A 15,707-nucleotide genomic window follows, 5' to 3' on the forward strand; every position below is an offset into this window, starting at 1 on the left:
GCATAGTTACATGTCTCACACTGAGCCTCCCCACTTAGCAACCACTACTCACTGTCCATGTTGTTTTCTGCCTGCATTGACTTTAATGGCAGAATAGTGATTTTAGTTAGAATGCTTATCTTAGGTTTATTTTCTTATTTTCCCCCCAATCCCGTTTGCTCACCGCTGCCCTATACTTAAACAGCCGAGATCGGCTAAATAAAAAATAAAAGTTGATTTTTTTTATTTTTTAAGCTGTTTGCAATGTCAGTGACCTTATACTTGGCCATTGACATGCTTCCTGACTGATGTGCAGTCTTTATTTGGAGCTGTCACAGCTCTGTTTTGGATTTTGCAGAATTGTACTCGGTTACTAACCAAATACATTTCTGCAGATTGCCCTAGTCCTGTACGGCCAGTTTCAAGCTTCCTGTATCGCAAATTCACCCCATCTGGATGTATTTCTCCCGCAAATGGGGTGATTTGCATACAGGGCCTTAGTCTGTGCAGGACTTGTGCAGGAGCGCTCACGCACACCCCTGCAGGCTATTCCTGGATCTCACAGCAGACATATTGCTTGCTATAGCTCCAGCACTAATCCTGCATGTCATGCAAGGCATGCAGAATCCAGGGGAGTTTCTTGTTACCAAACCTGTACAAGAGCTATACAGTGTTAACAGTCTTTATCAGTGTCCTCTTTACCTACAGAAGAGCTTGATTCTACCACTATTTTATATACATAAATACAAAAACATGTAATGAAATGAAATGTTAGTTCAGCATTCTGTTTCTGACCTGTAATAACATTTCTTTTCGGAAACATTGCTGTGTTTGATTTATAGATGCATGTTTTCTTCTTCTTCTTCCTTTTGGCTTTTTCCTGGTTAGGGGTTACCACAGCAGATCACCTCTCCGCTCATGATTGGCAGTGGAGTTTTACAGTGTTGAGTTGCCAGCTCGACACCCAACCTTCCACAGAAGACACACACACTCACACACTCACACCTAGGGCCAATTTTAGAGTGTCCATTCCACCTATAGCATGTCTTTGGGATGTGGGAGGAAACTAGAGCTACATGTTTTACTGTACTGTATTTTATTGTATTGTATCTTATAACAACTTCTTTTACTTCTACTGTGTTTTCTGGGCTGTGGCTGAAATGGGTCATTGACAGATCAGTGTAGCAGCCTGGCTAACAAACAAGCAATTAAAAAATGTCCTCATGGTTTGAGTATGAGAAATCATTTTGTACTAACTGCAGGTATTGATTATTATTTATCAGGTTTTTGACATAGCTGAAAAAGGCTTTGTGTCGATTCACAATTTACACTTGCTCTTGGAGGATTTCATTTTGTTTCTAAATCATTTGTTGATTATTTTGAGCTCTTCTTCAGCTGCTAGGATGTCATGTCTGCTTTTATGGGCTAGGGATTTATTCCTCTTATTGTATAATTTGTTAATACAGGGGTCCAACAAATAGGTATGTTCTTAAACTTGGCACTGTATTTATGTCTTATGGGGATCAAGGCTCATCACTAGCTTGGAATTGAGGATAGACTTTATCTGCAAACATTGCAGCATCTGGAGCATGGTCATCTAGATGAGGAGAGTGTTTGAATTTCATCAGATCATCATCTAGCTGAAGTAGAGTTGTCTTAAAATAGCCTCTGAAGATAGAGGGATTTACAATGGTCAGAATTAACCAGTGATTTGATAAATGTGGCCTCTGAGCATAGTGGGACTAGATTTGTGAGGACCAGTTCTAATATCTTTGAGATCCACACTAAGATTTGGTTCAAGGAGATGGCATGAATGAAATCCAGGAATCTCTTACCATACTTTTTTGAAGTCACTCAAGAGGATAGCATTTGATGTTATGGTGAGGGATGTCAGTTTATTTTGTGTCATACAGAGGGTACAGTAATTGGCTACTATATGGTACTAGGGTTTGTTAAGCATTAACCACCGTTCAGGACTTCTAGGCATTATTATGTTCCTTGGTGTATAACATTACCATTAGTTACTGAAAACAACATGAGTAGAGAATATAGAGTCTATTTTGTTTCAACTCTCTATATATTTTTTATATTTAGAATAGTAATGTTATTTTTTACCATGCACAGATGAGTGTTTAAAATGTTGATTTTTGTAAAGTTGCTATTCCATGGTTTTGTGAACTTTTCAAAGATTTATAGTGATTTGTGATGTGATCTGAATAAGCAGATCTACTTTAGGGGAAAAAGAAGAAACATGTAGGAATGCTGCTGGCTTTGGAAGGATCATGAGCAGAAGGTAGGAAGAGATGGGCAGGTGGCATTACTGAGTTTTGAGTGGTGGAAATGAAACTGAATACTCTAGTTAAGGACAAGAGGGAGCACACCAGGAATGCTTAAAAAAGAGACCTCAGAACTGTGGATAGGGGATACAGGGTTTGATTATCACCAAGGGAAATTTGAGGAATACAGCAAGTTGCAGTCAACTATGGAAATCCTTCATGAGTTCTGAAGGCCAATAATAATGCTAATTTGTATTGAAGGTACAAGGAATGAACTACAAGATATGTCCTAGTGGATCTCACTGCAGTAATGGTGAATGCAATGCATAGGATCATAGGATTATATGAGGTTGCTAAGCCAATGGCCCTGTGGTCCTTACAAGCCTAAGCAAGAGTTTATCCCCCCCCAAAAAAAACAAAGTCAGCACCTGTCACCCCTGTCATTGAGGGACACAGTTGGAACTCCTGAGACAAATTTATGGTTTCCCATCCACTCATTCAGGTTGTGCTTGAAGAGGGTCAGCGAGTTGCTCTGTTTGACATGCATGGGAAGCTTATTCCACGGATGGTGCGGCCTCTGTGAGACAAACCTGTATGTCCAGCAGGTTTTGTTAATGTTACGTATTAGGTTCAGGCCTTTTCAGTGGGCATGAAATGTTGGTGGAGAGACTAGTGGCTTAGCTTGATGAAAATGGATCCAAGAAGAATAACTAAATGCTCTTGTTATTTTAACTGAATCCAGTTCTATTACTATATTACTATATTACTATATTACTATTGAACCAGATATAGGAGTTCAGTAGGTGCAGTGTATTTTGACTTCAGTAAAGTTTTCAATTCAGTGCCACATACAGATCTGCTAGAATAGCACCAGGGGATCAGATTAGGTAAAAACTATTAGAAAAATATCTACCAAAGTATGTTAAAAACTGACCTGAAAGTAAGACAAAGAGGCCATACTGTCACAAAATAATTTTGACTCATCGTGGATGCCTCATGAATTTCTCTTTCGTCTGTTTTTATAATTATTAGGCAATTTTACTTCATGCTTCATTCTTGCACCATTCTCAACCACAGTCTTATCTTAACATGCTTCCATTTCTTCAGTAAGCTCCTTCAGCTTTTTCTCCATCTGTGCAATCCAGTGTTTCATTAAGCTCATTTCAAATTTTCTCAAAATCCTGCCTATTTCCTAGTTATTTTTAGTACATAAGATAACTCAGTCTCTGATTTGAGAATCATGCCATACACCAAATGCACAGCATTCTGCTCTGTTCTTAAATTCAACCACATAAGTATCAGTCCTGACTACTAGGACTTCAGCTTCAAAAGGCCTGGCATCTTGACTGACTTCCAGACCTCAGTACCCATCACCTCTTAGGTGTGGCAGCTATATTATCTTCAGGGATGTCTGGATGTACTCTTTCTAGAAAAGACATTTGCCTACATAATTTTATATCTTTCTTCCAACAGTTTGCAGCTTATGCACCATCTGTGCACAGTGTCCATAAGCTGGAAATGTTTGGCCAGCTCTGGAGTTTGGAGTATTCACGTAGTCCACTGTGATTTTTTTTCATTATCTCCTGCTATTGTTGCATTATTCATCTAGGTAGCCATGTTACTTTTATTTAAGCAAATGTCTGGCTATGTGTTAAGGTATGTTTAAGGCTAAAAAAGTTAGATGTTGTATTTAACACACAGCCAGTCTTAGCAATTACAGGGCCCACTTTGGGACATGTTTAGGTGCCCTCCAAACCATGATCATGCCTTTCAACTTTTTTGCTTAAGAATTCTGGAGAAACCCTGAATGTGATAAAAGTTGTTTATATAGTATTCTAATTCACTTAAAAATTTTAATAGAACATCACGTTTTTTCTTCAACATGCCCTTTCAAAACAATAAGAAATATGAAAGTATATGGTATTACTGTATTAAGGCAAAGTTGGAGACATTTTTCAAGATTCTGGACAGTTGAGATAGTTCACAGTCAAAGGGTGCACTATATAGCATAATGAATCGGTCCTCCCAGCCATACCAGTATCACATTACTTCTCTGTACCTCCCCTATTACCATACAACACTGTCAAGCTTGTCAGTGAGCATACTATTTTCTTGTTTACCGAGATACAGATTTCATTTATTTTTTTATTTCAAATTTTACAAAAAAAAAAAAAAAATTGACAGCCATATGCCAAACAAAGCAAAGCACTCTCACAATGAGAACAAACTTAGCATGAAAAACAGTAAACTTCCGGTCCCCTGAAACCCACATTTATTGAAAATACATCTGGCAACCCATTAAATTAAAAGAGGCATGCTGAAATTTATAGTCTGATGACATATAGTAAATCATTAATTAGCACCTATGTGAAGGATGCGGGAACTGAAAAGACAAATGTGTAATGCACTGCTAACTGTTTTGGACAGCCCTGGACAAAAACATTTCTTTTCAAACACAGACTAGGAGCACTGCCTGGTAAAATGACTTGGTCAGAGTCACACAGAAGACAAATGAAGGCTGAGGGAGACAAACCCTGCATTACAGAAAGCAGCTCATTAATAACTCATAGCCTTAACATGCACTATACGAGAGACAAAGTGATGTAGCCCAAGCACAGTTTATTTCACACCTCTATGCCTTCAAAACACACAGTAAATTAAACATGCATTTATAGTTACAATTTTAACATTAAATTCAGATTTCATGCCATCCAGCATATTCACAGCCAAACAATAAACACATTGTGAGTAGTAAACAAAACAAGGAAATCAATGATCATGCCCAAAGAAATCAATTCCCTGCCTTACACTATAACTGCTTTGAGATGTAGGAACCAAATATTTACACATGCATGTGCCTGCTCTCTCTCTCTCACACACACACACACACACACACACACACACACACACACACACACACACACACACACACACACACACACACACACACAAAACCATGGCTGTGTACAGATCAGATGCTTGCTTATGACCAAATGAGTGAACAAATAAATAAATAATGACCTAACCATTCTCACAGCAGCAAACTGAAATATAACATATAGTGCAACTCTTTGCATCCCCATGCACTCCCAACCTCTTAGTGCAAGAAGAGACACAGCCAAAATCATGAACAGATTTTAAATATTGTTCCTATATACTTAGACAATTGCTAGCATAGTAAGTTTTGCATTAGCAAACTTTTAATGATGGGGTATGAAGTCAGAAACTCTAATATGTATCATCATTGTGTGACTATAGTCCACAAAAGCAACACATTTGACAAGGAACAGACCACAACTATGAGAAAAAAAAATATTGCAACTCCCATCTGCCCTATCAACTTAGTTCAGGAATCAGAGTCAAAAATATAAAATCAAGAATAGTTTTAAATATTATTTCTTATATACTTAAACAACAAGCTTTGCATTAATAAGTATTTTGTGAAGGATGCAAAGTCTGAAAGTCATGTGCTTGACATTAATTAATGACTGCAATCACAACAACTTGCCAGAAAGCCTCATCACATACACACACATACACACACACACACACACACACACACACACACACACACACATACACACACACACACACACACACACATACACCCCTACCTCAGGCATTTCTGAAAAATGAAAAGACTGCTACCAGCTTCTTCAAAGTGTCTGCTTTGTAAAGGCATCCCTGTCTGCAGATCTGGGAACTACACTGGACGTTCAGCAAAAGATTGCACTATTAGATTGGTCAGCTTATTCTTCTTCAAGGTTGAAAAAGACCATGATTTTTTGTGTGGCTGGGACGTCTCTCTCATTGGTGGAGCTGACATGGCTGGAACATCTCTATCATTGGCTGAGATGGAAAGTCTCTCTCATTGGCTGAGCTCTGGAAGTATAGGTAGTGAATGTCTCTGTCATATGCTTCCACATTATTTCATTCCTTGAAGGCTGGGAGATCATTTTGTCTTCAAACTTAAAACCTTTTTAGCTGCAATTTCTGGTAAGTGCAGGGCCCCCTTAGGGTGCAGGGCCTTATTGTGTTTAATCAGCCTAAGACCAGCCCTGGGTAAGCAGGATCCATAAAGACTTACATATTTTTTATAATTTTTGAATAGATGCAGACCATATTGTTGAGGACTGCAGTGCCTATATGGGATTTAACCCTAAAATCTTAATAAATAGGCAGCATTCCCTTGCAAGACTAGTTGGAACAAAAGATTCTTCAGGCATGCACATGGTCCTCAATGGCTTCTTAATGTTTGTCCTTGGCCTTTGATGTCCACAATAAAGAACAAATTGAAGGAGAAGACAGAAATGTACAAGCCTGACATAATTTTGGTATCCAAAATACCCTTATCACTCAAGCATGTAGGCTCCAGAGAGGCACTTTCCCTGTCTCAGACCATATGTCTTGCTTTCTAGAGACTTCAGACAAAGCCCCACTGGAGGCCCCCATGGCAAGGGCAACAAGTGTGTCTCACTAAGGCAATGACCATAATCAGATAACACTCAGTTTTCTGCATGCATATCCTAGCCTCTTTGTATGTCTTCTTTGAAAAGCTTCTTCTTTCTGTGATACTCATGTTGTGCCTCCACCTCCTTCTTCCTTCTACAGTTTCATGGCCATCCGCCTATTTTTCTGACAGTTAAATCTGTTTTCCTCATTGGAGTGCTATCGTATTTTTCCATTAGTACATTTATATGCCTGCTCTCTATGACACCTCTCCCATACACACACTCAGTACCTCTTCCTTCAAATGTATTATTCATTTGGTAAATTATGTTTTTTACTTTCTTTTCTCCTCTTCTCATCTAGCCACTCATCTCTTATTGATCTCCTATTCATTTAACAGCTTTTGAGGTGTTTAAAATATGAATGGTTTGCAACCCACAATTCTTCCATAACTCTCTATTTTGCATTATAACACTGTATTACCCTAGTGACTTAACATCTCAAAGCAACTCTTAATTATAAATAGACTCCTCTCTCTCTATTTTTGTAGAAGTTTGTTCCCTTCTAGCTGTTGCTAGAGTGTATTCACACAGTATGTCAATTCCTATTTTATATCTATGAGAAGATGCTACCATTTCTTTTATGGAGCCCAATGACTCCTTACTCCAGTGGTCACTACTGATCCCTCTCATACTGCTATGCCTATATGGCCAAAATATGCCATTGACACCAGAATATCATATAGTTTATATGATGTAGGTCCCCTTATAGTGAATTAAGAAATGTTGCATGTCTACCCATGTTTTCAACCTTTGACATGAGGTTGCTTTCATAAACATTAAGCTTACATGTATGCTGCCATTCTGCTGTTATATGGAATATGGGAGCTGCTGAAGCTCATCTCACTCAAATATCCTCTCCAACCACATCACAGCCAGGGATGGCCGCAGGGTTAGCAGTCATTGTAATGTGCATTTTACCTCTGAAGTGACTGCTACACAAACTATTTCCTTCTGTAATGGCTTTTTGCTTTCCAACTGACTACATGCCTTAACATTTTATACTGGTTGACTTATTATAAGGTAAGCCCTTTTCCTATATAGCAACTTAAAGTTCCAAAATACCAGAAATTCAAGTGCCCTGAACTCTCTCCTGCACACATATCAAATATACCCTCCAGGTACCATATTCTTAAATAGTATCCTGTCTACCTACTGAATACCTCTAGTGTTCAGGCTTTATTCTGTCAGGTTGGAGTTTCACCTAGTCACAATACAAATAATCATGTGAGACATAGAGAAGTGGCCTCTTAAGCTACATTGGTTCCATAGTAATGCTTATTACACGTGTGCCATTTACCCTCTGATTATGTGAGGTAAGAGCAGTGTAAACATTTATATAACTCTTCTAGAAGTAATATTACTTTATTTGATATTCCACTTTTGTAATAAAACAATCAATGCTAAATAAAACACAAATGGTAATTAATAACATTTTTGGCATTCTATCTCTCGCATAGTATTTCAATAAACTATCATATGCCCCATAACATTGTTTGTGGTAAAAAACACAATACATGTTAAGCCATATAGTATCTGGTTTGTTTATCCTCAGTGAAAGGATGATGCCACAGTATGAGCAAAAGTTGATTGACTTCAATAATTGACTTAGTTTCTGGTGTCTTTCAAGTGGCTTAGTTTCTGGTATTTTTTTCAGATGGGATTCAATATTGGCTTAGTTTCTGGTGTCTTTCCAGGGGCTTAGTTTCTTGTATTTTTTCAACTAGGATTCAATATCATGGGAGGAGATGGTTAACAAATTACATTGCTTTGCAAAGATGTTCTGTATCTGTCTCCCCAGGGCTACCGAATATTAGCTAAAAATGAATCCACCCCCTTATAGCCTTTTTAAGATGATCCCAAACTGAAAGAACTGCTGACATAGCAAATAAAACCCAAGGAAACCTAAAGATGTTACTGCTCAATGCTAAGAGCCTAAATAAGAAACTCTACACCCTACAAGCTCTCCTCACTCTGGTGAATATAGACATTTGTGCCTTTACTGCGACATGGTTTAAATCCACAGAAGTTACTCTTGCAGTGCAACACTTCAGGGTCTCCCAGACATTTAGTCAATCAGCTGCACAGACAAGGGCAAAAGGTGGAGGAGTCTCAATCTCTATTAGCAATGAGCATAACTCTAGGTTTATTAAACAAGATAATGTCATGGAATTTATCCACCTGAAAATCACCACAGACAAAGTCCTATACCATATCCTGGCAAGATATAGGTCACCCTCTATGTCCCTAGAATCTCAGCTTTTAACTACACCTACTGGAGACACTCACCATTAAACCAAATGCCCTACTCATGTGAGACTTTAACTACCACTCTATAGACTGGGAATCATACACTGCCTCATACCTGCAGGTATAATGATTCCTAGACTTTATTAACACAAATACCTTTAACCAGATAGTGCGCACACTCAACAGAGGGTAAAACATACTGGACCTGGTACTCACCAATATGAGAGAGTGCTGCCCCCCCACCCATCCCCACAGTGGCGTGTCCTCAATGGTGAGGTCAAACCACAAAGCTGTCTTCTTAGATGTAAAAATCAGCATGGTAACCCTGGCAAATCCTGTAACAATTAGGAACTATCCCAAGGCAAACTACATCCTATTAAGCAATGGTTTGGCAAAACCAAGTGCCCCTTCCAACTCCACACTCACAGCAACCTCTGTAGAATTGTTCAGAGAGACCCTGTACAACCATGTAAAGGGTTATGTAGAGGCTGCTATACCTAGGGGAAGTAAGCCTAAAACAATCTCTGAAAACAAACAACACTGGTGGAATCCTACCCTTAATAGGGTATATAACAAGAGGAAAAAAGTCATGGCTAGAATCAGGAACTGCAAGTCCCATAATGATAGGAGCTCTGTAAGTACACTAAACAGGAAAAGAAGAGGACTAATTAAGTCCAACAAGTCTAATTATGACATCAGGATAGATTCACAGGCTAAAGACAGACACAAGGCCTTCTACAGCTATGTCCAAAAGCTGAAGGGCAGCACACATCAGTGTGCCAAACTGCTGGTCAGTGGTGTCACCTTCAGTGAGCTGAGTGACATAGTGAATTTACTGGCTGACAAATTCAGCTCAAACTTTACCCCCACTACCCCCTGCCTCCCCACCATGAAATACCTACTAGAATAACTCAACTGACTACTATCAGGGAACAAGTACTGGCAGTGCTTGCTAAGACCAAAAACATAGCATCAATGGACCCCAACAATATTCTGGAGTGCTTCCTAAATAGCTTGAAACATGACTTATCAGGACCATTTGAATCACATTTTTAACTATAGCCTCAAAGCAGGCTTTGTACCATGAGAATGGAGGACTGCAATAGTTATCCCACTTCACAAGGGTGGATTATCAACTAACCCTGGAAACTGCCAACCTATTTGTCTAATTAGTCTAATATGCAAAACTGTGAACTGATTTATCATGGAAATGGTCAACAAAGACATAGGCAACCTTCAGACACTGGACCCAATCCAGTTTGGCTTTGTCAAGGGAAGGTCATATCTATCAAACCTGATAGACTTCTTTGTGATGGTCACCAAGGCAAAGGATGAGGGGAAAATAGTGCACTCCACCTACCTGGACCTAGCAAAGATGTTCAGTACAATCCTTAACTTTGCCATTGTTGGCAAACTCTCCAGTCTGGGCATAAACCTGTATATAACTTGATGGATTGTCAGCTGGCTCACAGATATAGCTCTCAGCTGTCCAGATTTTCATAGAATGTCCATATTTTTGCATCATATTTTTGGTCTGTTTCTCATAAAATTTTGTTTTTCCGAATCTTTTGCAAATTGATAAGAATTAAAGTCAGAAAATATTGACAGACATTTGAGTTTCAGACCTCACACCCTTCAGAAAAATCCATGATAATGCAAACTCTGTTATTCGATTAATTTTCCACAATTGGAAGAGCAATATTTAAAAATTCTTCCTATTTTGGGACCTCTGTCCTCCCATTGCTTATGGCTTTTTCCAGATTTCTTGTGCTAAGAGGTTGAGAGCTATTCTCACAGACAGGACCCAGGAAGTCAGAATTGGTGAGACCACCTCTACTAAGAAACAAGTCACCAGTGGGAACCTCAGGGCTCCATGCTGGGAACACTCCTATTTGACATCTACTTCTTGAAGTGAAGGCTAATGTCAAGGACATTTGCATGACCAAGTTCGCAGATGACTGCAAATTGTGAGCTATCATAGAGTCCCCCCCTATTACACAAACATCTTTCAAGAGGTCTAACACAGATAAATTATGGTGTCAAAGCCAAAGATTAAAACCCAATGCCAAGAAATGCATTGTAGTTCCTTTTGGTAAAACTGTCACCCAGACTAATTACTCCATCAGTAAGACTCCCCTAAGAGTTAACCCAGAAGCCAGGGATCTGGTAACATATGTAGTTAGTAATCTGGCCATTTTCCAACATGTGATCAAGGTAGTAAGAAAATCATTCTATGTCACCCAACTTATAAGTACTGCCATGACATCCAGATCAGAGCAAGTCACAGTACCTTTTTATTCAGCCATTATAAGACCCATCATTGAGTACAATGCTTCCTTTAGACATATGCAAGAGCTAAAATGCCCACAGGAGAATGCAGGGCATGAACATATTGTCCCATATAGATAACCTTAAAGTCCTATCTCTATACTCATTCTCCTACAGATTACTGAGAAATGATTTATGCCTAGCAAACAAGGCATCCTGAGATCCAGCTCTGATTGGGCCTTTTGCACAAATGCAAAATGAAGAGCTTCAGAACTACTAGATCTAAGGATTTACATTTTGCTTGTGGTATAAATAAAACATGTTGGCAAGACAGAAATATGACTCAAAGGATCCCCATGTTCTGGGAAAAGAGCCCCATCCATGTGATACAGAGTCCATCCCTAACCTTATTTAATAGTAACCTTGAACAAAGGATGGGAAATCTAAAATTCAGCCTTGGTCTGGCTTCCATATCTCTCTTTTAGACAGATGCAGACAGTAATGCCCAAACTAATATACCCCCTCATATAACCTCTAGAAACTTCCTAACTAACATATCTCCTCTGAATAAACACCCATGGGACATAAGGACATAGTAGATTTGGGTTGCAAGGCTAGGCTTATAAAGGTTGTTAGCCTAGTATATTCTATGAACCTATGAAAAACAGCTGGTTTTCCAGCAGAAATCTCATTTTCTCATGTCACTCATCACATGTCACTTGGATTTCTTGTTGCTGAACCTGTGTTATCCCATTTGGACCAGTCCAAATTATTGGCCAAACGTTTCTCTTGATGCTTGATCTGAGTTCTCAGTTGCAATGCTGTACTGTTTCCTTTCCACAGTCCTTTACCCAGGCAGTGCAGATACTCCTATCTTCCTCTAAATCTGCAAGTCTGTTGTCAACAATAGTATGGTATCCACTCTTCCTTGTGGAATACAGTTAAAAAATGTTGACGTCGCCTTGAGTAGTTATGCTTCGATGCGCCATCTGTCTTTGTAATCTCATTTCTGTTTATCATCACTTACAGTTAATACTAACCTATTATCCTCTACTATATCCATGCCCTGAATGGCTCCTGGTTGTCTGCCTGTCAAAGTAATATGCTCCATTTTTTAGATGATGATTTGGTAAGAGAAATTATCTAACTGGTAGTATATTTTTTATACCCCTACTAGTCCATCATGTCTTTTTGTTTTCTTCTTCAAGACTTGACAGACAATCTAAAATTCTTAGTATTGCAGTGTAAAGCTGTACCTTGGTGATGACAGCAACCCTGCCACTGAACAGCCAAGGGTTTTTGGAATCAGCAGGACATTATGAATTCATCTGGTCCTAAGGGTAATGACACTGCATAAAAACGTTTGGTAATAAAATTGTCTTTTTCTTATTTTGGAGTATTATGTTTGCCCTTGTAAAACTGGTAGATCCAATCTTATTTTGACACTCTGTCTGAGATTCAGGAAAGGCTACTGAGTGTTGCAAACCCTACCTTGGGCAGGAAACCATTGGCAGTGTCCCTTTTCAATTCATACACAGGCACACAACTGTGATTCTTCATGGTCAATAGAATCACTGCAGTGGACTGTGTCCATGGCTATGCTAAATGCTAATGAGGCATTCTAGTGGAGTGGCCTATACTAATTAGCCATATGTTATCCCCCAGAAAAGCATGCATAAATCAGTAGGTCAGCCATGTTAATTACCATGGCCAAAATGCCATGTTTATCCATTGCTTCTAATGGGAGAGATTGCGTTACAGGTATGTGTTGGGGAGTTTATCTGAGCGGTAATGGTGGGGATGTGTGATGGCTGTAAGTATGTGTGCCTGCAGAGGAATGAGTGGTCTCAGAAGGGTGTGTGTGTGTGTGTGTGTGTGTGTGTGTGTGTGTGTGTGTGTGTGTGTGTGTGTGTGTGTGTGTGTGTGTGTGTGTGTGTGTGTGTGTGTGTGTGTGTGTGTGTGTGTGAGCTAAAGGCCTCAGACAAAGGAATCTGGATATGTTTCAAGAAATCACAGTGCTGATACTTGTGGTCAAAATAATAAAACTTAGTCAAGGCACAACAATTTCTGACATGAATTTCATAATCATATTGTAAGCATGGTGTTCTATTTGTAAATGATATTTACATACTTTTAGGTTCATAGGTTCATACTAGACTATCTGCCCTAGGGCATTTATAAGCCTAGCCAGAGTGTGTTTGGCTTTCGCCATCCATTTTAAATTAATTTTGCTATGCCCTTTTTTGAGGTTAGTATACTGTGCCTCTGTCTAACAGTGACACAGAAGTGATACCTGGGGTAAACGTATGATCTCCAATCCACTCATCAAGATTCCTCTTGAAGAGAGTCAATGAGGGACTCTGCCTAACCTGGACTGGGATTTTATTCCATAGTGAAGGGAACCTCTGGGTTATGAATCTGTCCCTCCAGCATGTCCTATTTATTTCAGTGCTGAGGTTCAAGTCTCTCGAGCGCGTAGCTTGATGGGATTTGGATTTTCTGAGGTGCAACATGTCCATTAATTCCGGGTTGGACATGGCTTTATACGTCAGGCACAGATCGCCTCTGAGCAGGCGGTATGCCACTGAGTAGAGATGGAGTTTCTTTAACCGGGCCACATATGGCATCTGTTTGAGCCCTTTGAACATCTTGGTGAGGTACTTTTGGGGGTCTTTCCAGTTGCTGCAGGTGTCTGGTAAGGTAAATCCCAAAAGGGGCATTGTACTCAATTATGGGCCTGAAGAGGGATGAGTAAAGAGGCACGATGATCTCCCCAGATCTTGATGTGAATCCCTTCATGATTAGGTGGGCTATATAAAATGTTTTTCTAACCACTTTGGCCACGTGGTTGTCAAATGAGAGATTGCTATCAACTTGGGTCCCCAGGTCCCTAATTACTTCTTCTGTATTTAATGAATTACCACCTATGTGGTAATTTGTGGGCACTTTGTTTTTGCCAAAGGGGATGACTATACACTTTTTGGCGTTTAGCTTGAGGCCATGGCTCTGGCACCAGTTGTCTGTTTCTATGAGGCCCTTTTGGAGGATGCTTGTGTTGGCTGGAGAGTCGATTATGGCGCCCAGTTTGCAGTCATCTGCGAATTTGGTCAGCCACAGTCCTTCCGTGTTGGCCTGGACCTCCGAGAAATATATACCGAACAAGAGAGGTCCCAGGACTGAGCCTTGTGGGATGCCACTTATAACTGGTTTGGAGTCTGACATGGCTCCAGCAATTCTAACTATGTGGGTTCTGTCCTTGAGCCAGTTTGCAACCCATCTAGTGACATAAGGGTTTATATTTAAGCTGGTGAGCTTATCTATAATGCCCAAGTGGGGCATTGTATCGAAGGCTTTTGCGAGTTCCAGGTAGGCTGTGTGGGCCACCTTCCCCTCGTCAATGGCCTTGGTGACTGTTTCAAAGAAATCAACCAGGTTTAAGAGGCAGGATCTGCCCTTAACAAAGCCGAACTGGGTAGGATCCAGTGTCTGTAGGTCCCCAATATCTTTATTTATGAGGTCTATGATGATCCTTTCCATAGCTTTGCAGACCAAGCTAGTCAGGCTTATGGGGCGATAGTTTCCAGGATCCGTTGAGGCACCACCTTTGTGGAGAGGGACCACTGTTGCTGTACGCCACTCTTTGGGTACATATCCTATAGTAAGGCGGAGATTGAACAGTAGTTTTATGTTTGGGTTTAGCTCTTCTTGGAGTTCATGTAGGATGCAGCCTGGGACACCGTCTGGTCCCATTGATGCTGTGTTTTGCTTTGGAGAGGGCAGCTCTTACCTGAGCATCTGAGATGTCAGGGGGGCAGCACTCTGCTGGGATAGATATTTGCCCTTTTGGTGGGGGGGGGGAGTTTGCACTGAAACTGTCAGCTAGGATGTTGGCAATGTCTGTGGGTTCGGTGTATTTTTTGCCATTTTGGACAAATTCTGAGCATATCTGGGAATTCCCACCCAGGTTCCTAACATAAATAAAGAAAGCCCTGTGATTATCCTTAGTGTCCTGTGCAATTTTTCTCTCGATGCTGGCCTTAGACGATTTTATGGGTGCCCGCAGTTTTTTGCTAATACTGATCAGAGATGCCTTCCCTTTTTGGGATTTTGCTCTATCATGTAGTAGCTTCCTCCTTCTTATGTATAGTTTGTTTATGGCTGGGGTCCACCAGACAGGATGTCTGCCTTTGGAGGACTGGATCTTGGTTTTATTTGGGATTGCACGATCCATGCATTCCTGAAGGTGATCATAGAATGTGTTTATAAAGGATTCTGCGGTCTGGGACGTATTTTCCACAGGCCCTGGGGCTTTGAAGATTTCCACCTCGGTTTTGAGGACTGTGAAATTTGCTTTAGAGAAGTTTTTCACTGTGGTTTTCAGGGCAGGGGGTGGAGTCGGGATGTGAATATCCAGTGAGATTAGTTT

Source organism: Protopterus annectens, chromosome 3.part1 (genome assembly GCF_019279795.1).
Source record: "Protopterus annectens isolate FY-2018-M chromosome 3.part1, PAN1.0, whole genome shotgun sequence".
Taxonomy (NCBI): Eukaryota; Metazoa; Chordata; order Ceratodontiformes; family Protopteridae; genus Protopterus; species Protopterus annectens.